The sequence below is a fragment of the Vidua chalybeata genome, chromosome 2 (genome assembly GCF_026979565.1).
Source record: "Vidua chalybeata isolate OUT-0048 chromosome 2, bVidCha1 merged haplotype, whole genome shotgun sequence".
NCBI classification, from domain to species: Eukaryota; Metazoa; Chordata; class Aves; order Passeriformes; family Viduidae; genus Vidua; species Vidua chalybeata.
The window spans coordinates 50,730,662-50,738,543 of NC_071531.1; the positions used below are offsets into that span (position 1 = coordinate 50,730,662).

The window sequence follows — 7,882 nt, forward strand, 5'->3', positions numbered from 1 at the left end:
TATTTTCAGAGTTTCTGCAGCTTTGCGTTCTTTTCCCCGGTCCCGGGCAGCTCTGGAGCCCAGCTAAAGGCGCTGCTTCTCAGCTGGACAGGGGTGCCGCATGGCCCGGGCGTTCTGGCGTTCAGTGCACCGGGGTGGGCTGGCTGCGCTCTGTAACTGCGCTGGGAGGAGGCGAAGAGGTGAAGGAATGACTATCTTGTCCTTGCGGTTGGCTGGAGAAGGTTTATTGTCGTGTGGTGCTGCGATGGAGAGCAGTGGCTGCTCCCTAGTGTCACGTGGACAAGATGGCGACAGGACCGAGGGTGCATGGGGTTTTATAGGGGGCAGGCAGACACCGGCAGAAGCCCTCCTGTCCCAATGGGGACAGGTAACGTGGGGGGTGACGTGAACCATGGCAACCAGTGGGAACGCGACAGGGGTGTGTACAGGGTTCCGGGACAAATGGGGACATGGGGATGGGGTAACTGACACAGAAGTTTCAGGAATGGACGGGGGTGGTTACAAGACTGATGCAGGGAAGCCCCAATGGTGAGTGACCTGGAGCAAACCATCGCGGAGGGAATACAGGGGTACACAGAACCGGCTAACTAACATTATAAAACCTCTAATCTGAACGCAACCCAGGATGCAACAAGTTTCCATAAGTCACACTATGAGGCTGCAGAGAGGGCCTCAGTTTTCTTCTTTTAACAGGGAGGGGTACTGGCTGAAGGGTACTTCCTCCCTAGAATTTCAAAGCACGTGCTCTCACAGTAACTCTGCACACTGGCACCAAGTGTACTCCCATTTATCTGTTGCTTACATGCATTATAAGACAGATACTCACTGAATTTTCATTTAGAGTCACTTTTTTGTCTAACACAAATTAGGGGAATATGAAGGAAAGATGTTCAGAAGACTGAACATTATGCTTTTAGCTATGAGATTGGGGGAAAGAGAGATTATAATTGCAAAAATAATGAAACACCTGTTTTCCTAATCCATGTGCAAACCCAGAATTTCTCTCTAGCTGTTCAGTACCCCTCATCAGAAGTTGCTGGACATACCTTAGCTGCTAAAGTCAACAGTCTTGAGTTCCTACACTCCTCCTGCCATGTGATTACTTCCACTGGGCTGAGAAACTGCATCTTCCTCTATCCCTGCTTCTATTTTCCACATTGATTTTTACAGAAAAATGGTGACATTGATTTGGATAAAAATGGAAATGCTTTTGATAGCACCATGTGGTGTCAGGCAATTTGGGCACTTAAAATGATTACTCTCATTCAATCCAACCTGCTCAGAAGGGAATTTGTGTGAGCATGTGTCTGTGTTTGCCTGCTTCCTCTGTGCTATGAAAAGTTCCTTTTTTAAGCCTTGTGGCATGTACAGGGTTTTCTGCCTTTGCTCTTTTGCCAGTTTGCTGCTTCTGTCCTCACTGTTGTAACTGTGTTGTTAATTTTGAACTCCTATGGCTTCGTTGTGACTAACAGTATTACATGAGACTTTGGATGCACATTCGTGCTGTTCATGTGCACTGTGTGCCCATGGTCCCTGCAGAAATGCCAGATTATTGATACAGAGGAGAGAATCAACTTGCTCCACAAGTCACGTGGACATTCCAGTGTGAGTGAACGTTTTCAGTTCTTGCTCCTGTCCCCCCAGTTGTAACTGGCATTCCCTCTGTTTATGGTTAAACAGTGCAGGGCACGCTCCTCCTCCCACACCTTACTTGTGCTGAACTGTGCTGGTGTCTTGTATTAGTGGTTTCTCCTGGAAACAAACTCAGCATTACACACCTGTGGGGCTGTCCAGAGGGCTGTTGCATCCCAGCGTGCACAAGCACGTGGGGTTACTCACCTGGACACACAACTTTGCAGTTTCCTTGATGAGCTTCATGAGCTTTTTGTTGGTCCAGTCCTCAAATTTCTCAACATGCCTCTGGATCAGAGCTCAGCCATTCATTTGTGTCAGCCACCCTGTTTAAATTCTGTGTTGTCTGCAGATTTGCTGAGGATGCAATTTGTGTCATCATCCATGTTGTTAATTAAGATGTTGAAAAATATGAGCCCCAGTACTGACCCCTGGGGTACTGTGCTTGTTACTGGATAGCAGCCATATGTTGAATCATTGATCACTACCCTTTCGGTATGGCAGCACAGCCGATTTTCGACACACCTGACAATTCAGTCCACTCAACACTGCTATTAACATAGAAAAACCTATCCTTTGGGGATGGGATTATTTTTTCATTTTAGAATAGATAACAATGGAAAAATATCAGCTGTTTAAAATGTGGCAGGTGTGGCCAGTGATGAAATCAGAGTCCATGTGGGCCTCATACTGTATTCAGTACATTTTGGGTTAATTTTTGAGCCAAGTAACACTGTCACATCAAATTGACTATGAATTATCTTCTTTTAATATTTTTTTAAAAATATGTATTTGCTGTCAGTACAATACCCTTGTTTTGTTTATACATTTTTACTGGGACCTGTGGTCCAGCTAAGGTCAATAAAAGCTTGCCTGAACTCCTAGGAATGTTGCTAGGTAGTCCTAACATTTTTATCATTGGTATTTGCAAACACCTTGTGGCAATGCTTTAGAAATGTAGGTGTAAGATTCAGATGTGACTGATGCAGATACCATAGCTATCATCCTACTAATATCTGTGGCAAATCTGAGAAATTAATCTTTTAGAAATGCAGCCTTTTACCTTTTGAAATAAAACACTCTACTGCTGTCTTAAAAGCCTCACAGTGATATTTCCAACTTGTACCCTTTTAGGCAAGGACAACAGAAGGAGTCTTTTCCCTTCTCTTAGAAATATGTTACTGCTTTTCTTATGATTTTTTATTAACTTTTATTATTATTAACTTTTAATCAAAACATTGTTGAAGAGATTTTTCAGCATTAAAGTGGAGGTGGGAATTCAATACTGACCTATTATTTAAGAACATTGGCTTTGTCACTCTGCCAGAGACTGGCTAGAGAGCTTGGCCTTAGATAAGCATGTAGCTTAGAAAACTGAGAGATGCAGAGACCTTGTTATTCTCCAGGTCTTCTATATGTTTTCCATTCTGATAGGCACTAGCTTTCCTGTCTTTATTCCTCTTTCCTGTAGATGACAAAAAAATTGAAGAAAGTAGAAAGCCTAAACTCCTTTCTAGTGTTCTCTCAGCTTGTCTTCAATGGCACACCTATGAGACAGGGAAAAAGCCCCAGCTGTTGGAGGAAGGACTTAAGAAGAGAGAATGAGGGTGATAACAACAGAGTGGGTGAGTCCTTGCCAAGGTATTCATCTTTGGATGGAGGCATGCATGTCTACCAGGGAAGTGGGACATGCCTGCTTCCCTAAAACACTTGTATACCAGGAGTATTATTATACTTACAACTGCCTGTGCTGAGAATATCAGAAAATTTCTTTTCAGTATTTCATGTGAAAATGAGGACTGAAAGCTCTTTGTGCTCTAGTCCGTAACACAAATGCTATTGTTAATGAATGCATAAAAAAAATGAGACAAGTAATGACATTTTTTGAAATTATGTGTTTAGAACTAACTGGTTTTAAGAAGATTCATGTAAAATACTTCCTTTGTGGAGTATTTTCAGTTCTTTCAGATTCACAGACGCACTGCCATTACCTGGGTTGGTCTTCAGAGCACAATTAGTAGCAGAGGTTCAGTAAATTCCAAACCTTATACAGAAACCAGATTCCTCATTATCAGTGAAAGAAGGAAGGCACTGAAGAGAATCTTTCACTACTTTCCTTAGCCAAAGTAGCTACACTTCTCTGTAACATGAAAAAACCTCTCAGACCCTGTCTATATGAAAGAAGCATCATCTTTGTACCATGGGGAATATTGAAAGGGCACCTTTCCCCTCTAATCCTAAAATGGCAGCCAGGAAAAGAGTTTAGATGAAAGCCTCTAAATCACAGTGATCCCTCCCTAATTATGGTGTACCTCAGTCTGTTTACAGCACCTTTGAAAAAGGAATCTGCTGGCAAGTGCAGCACAAAGGTGCAGTTCATGAATGGCTTTCGTGAATGAATCAAATGGTCTTGGGCTGGTGTAAAATATGTACAAGTGAGATCATACTTAGTTCTTTAAATTAACTGATAGCTACCCTAACATCTCATAGTCTCATGCCATCTGACACTTAGATACATGTTTTATTAGAAAAGTCAAGAATGGGGATGTGTTTTTCTGTTTACTCACAGTTCAGTAGTTCAAAGAAGAATTTCTGGGAATGTGTTGTATATATTTGTGCCCCTTGAGACACATTCTCTTTTGTTTCTCCTACACTGATCCATTGTAACATTTATGATGTCAGATGACTTTCTTGTACAGCAGTGTTCTCTGCTGAACACTGGATTTATGGAGAGCAAAATTTGGGGTCCTCATTCTCACATTTTCTACTTTACTTGTTTTCAAGTGAACTTCTTGCTTCACTTTTGATGGCACAGTTGGCGATCCCTGAATCCTTCTGCAGAGCTCCATTTTCTCTAGTAGCATATGGGTATCTAACAGGTGGAGCAGACACTGTACAAATGATAATTTGCCTTTGGGTCTTTTCATACTTCAGCTTCTGTGAATCTGGCTGTTGCATTTTTTACTAATTTGCTATTTTAAACTTGGGGTGGTTTATTTTTACTCATCATAATCCAGCACATTTCTGATGTGTCTGAACAAGTTTAAAAGATTGCTACAAACTGAAAATCCCCTATGCACAACTTTATGATTCTTGCTCCTCTTCCTACTCCTCCCTCTCTACTATCATGTTGTTGTGGTTCATGAAACTCTTTTAGGCGTGACAGTACCTTTTCCTTGTCTCCTGTGAAGCTTGTCTCTTGTCTAGGCTCCTTCCTCGATGCTTTTCATCACTGATTTGTGTAAGCTACCTGCCTCTCCTTAAGGTTTGATCACCATATGGATGCCATGTGCTTGCCCTGTCTCCTGCTTCTTTACAAGAAGTGTGGGGAAGACCTTGAGCATCTCACCACTAGTTTAGAGGAGCCATTAACCTTGCTGGAAAGGATAAAGAGGGTGGGTTAAGGAATATTTTGCATCACTAGACTGATGCCAAGTGAATCTGACCAATTGTGTTTATGCACGCAGTCAGCACCAGACACACTACTGAGAATTAACAGACAATAAAATAATGGATGCATTAAAAACACCTATGACAAATTCAATACAAGAATTGAAATACAGGATAAGTGGAAAGGTGAAGTGCTGGTGAAAGTCTTAAATTTCAAGCTTAACTTTTTTTCACCCACAGGACTTGCTGTTGCAACTTCTGGGCTGTTCCGTGGTTGCTTTAATTTATATGACTAATGACGTGAAAGATGTAAAACCTGTAAAAATACAGTGTTTGACTGCTTAAATTAAGTTTATGAGTTTTTCTTAAGCCTGCCAAACAACTTAAATATTTCATGGCTTTCACAGGCTACAGTTCTAATATTTATAACTCTTGTGTGCAGATTTCAAAAATTATAATTATGACTCCCAGGATCCCAGATATAGCAGATGTTCAATATTTTTGTACGATGTTGGCAGAAATGCTTTTCATGCTCTTTTTGATCTCAGTACCCCATGTATTGTATCTGCTACAACAAGCTGTTGATAAGAGAGTTTATTGTTATTTCCCTGTAAAAGACTCCGTAGGGCAGATTCAGGATGGCATATAAAGGAGAATGAATGAGAATTCAGCCCTAATGAATAATGAGGAACCCTGTGCAGTGCATTCTTTCAAATGGTGCCCTAGTAAATGGCGTATAAGATGTCTCTCATCTCACAGATCCACACAGGACTTTTGGAGTTATTGTGACCCTTTCATTTTAGGCTACACATCCTTGCCCCATTTGCCTGTATTGATGAATCATGTCATTTCTCATTCTCTCTTGTATATTCACCCCCATGGTGCCTGTGTTCCCTCTATGAGAGTGCAAGAATAGCCTTATTTGAGTCGGATGCCAAAGCCCATATATATGTTTTAATCAGAGAGTTGATGTGTGAGATAAAATTGTGGCACTGACTAGGACTTCTCTAATTATCTGCTTGCATGAGAAGAAGAGAAATGAGCTTTAAGCAGCTGGGCTTGTCTCAGCTCTTGCCATGTTTTAGTTATATTGTGTGCCCTATTACTGTAATTGGGCTTTTTTTCTTACAGCGATATTGGGTACTCAGTTAAACAGTTAAACTTCACTGTCACTCAAATGATTGTCCCAAATTTACAACACCATAACTGTAATCACACTCTACCCTTTTACAGACAGATTTTAATGCAGTCCACAAAGGTCAAAATGGGGAAAAAAAAAAGAAAAAAAAAGAATATCACATTAGTAGGTTAATACAATATCCTACAGGATTACTGTAAATGCTTAACAGTAGAAGGTAGTAGAGGTCATTATGTAAATCAAATTATGTAAATTTAATTATACAATTATTAATTTAAGTCACAATTAGAAATGTGCAGAAGACATTAAATTTCACACAAGTTTTAAAGAATTGCTTATAAAAGATTCAAATTAGTACCTGGCATCTGATTTTCAGTATTAACTTAAAAATACCCATACAAATATATAATTTAGATTCAAAACGTAATAAATTCTGAAAAAAATATAATTTATTGATGTACAGACCTCTTCTATTATCCATGCCTATAGTACAACTGTAAGAAAGCTAATATACAATGTTTTCAGGAATTATTTGTGTTGAAGCTTGTTTGTTTGTTGTTTCCTCTAGTTATGCACACAACGAAATACTCAAACAATGTGCAATGTTGCCAATTGCTATTTACAAACAAGGAATCCACCAAAATCGAAATATACAAAGCATGCAATAGGGAAAATCCTTGAAGCTTGCTGAGATTGTCTGGAGCAGAAGATGGTAAGTAAAATGATGTGTTCAAATTGGTGGCTTCGGATCTGATAAAACTACTCTGGACAACAATCAGCTGTAGGAGATTGTTTGGTAGATTTAACACACAGATCATTATGTGAGTTTGAACAGCACTACCCAGCTAGTGCTAATAGATTTAAAGTTGTATTATTTAGGGAATATTTTAGGGCAATATTTTATATACTAAATGTAAGTTGAGATTAAAAGAGTAGTTCTGGATATCCAAGGAAATTAACTCACATATGTTGCACTTATCTATTTATGGGGCAATATAAAAATCAACATAGAATTATGGAACTGGATGTCTGGAACCATAGCAACAATGTTTAGCATGCTGGTCAAAGACCCTTTCACTGGTTTTCCTTTCTCATAACCGTCTGTTTCATTCTCTTGGAAGATAAGTCAATTTACCATCTTTCACATGTTTGAAATAGGTGGTCCTTTTGCATCTCTGAGGTACAAAAGTGTCTTAAACACAGATCTAAAAATCAGTGTTTGCTTTGGAAGAGTTTCAGTAATTTTAGTTCTGTGTGTTTTGTATCCAGTATTTGTAAACTGAAAAGGTTACTTGTCTTCTGAGCTGGGTTCTTCTGTACACTCTGGTTAAAAAGTATTCTTGACTCTGTGTCTTTCCAGGAGATACATTACCACCCAGAACTGATGCAGAGGAGTTACTCAAAAGCCTGTAAAATTAACAACACAGCCATGGGCAGTGGACTGAAAATGCTAATTAATGTCTCATCGTGGGCTGTGGGATGAGGCAAGATTCATTATTGTCCTGGCTCTGCCACTCAGTTCACTTCTGGAGATTTTGTATTTTAATGTAAGTGGACTGGCATTTCTGACTGAGTTTAGTTAAATTGTCTGTTCAGAGAACATTTTCACATTCTTCTGTGGAGATTAAATGCCTTGCAGACGCCTCTAGTTTTCCCTGGACAAAGTTGTTATTTATGGGCATCATCAAACCCATGCTCCACTCTAGCAAATCTTATTGTTTC

At 39.8% G+C, this 7,882-nt stretch overlaps 1 long non-coding RNA gene across 1 annotated transcript; it reads left to right on the forward strand.

The window, feature by feature from the left end:
• The first annotated feature begins 3,116 nt into the window (after nucleotides 1-3,116).
• On the forward strand, nucleotides 3,117-7,577 carry LOC128782012 (uncharacterized). The gene is made up of 3 exons (XR_008428614.1): nucleotides 3,117-3,257; nucleotides 6,729-6,872; nucleotides 7,521-7,577. It is a non-coding gene; the product is annotated as an uncharacterized LOC128782012 (long non-coding RNA).
• The last annotated feature ends 305 nt before the right edge of the window (nucleotides 7,578-7,882 follow it).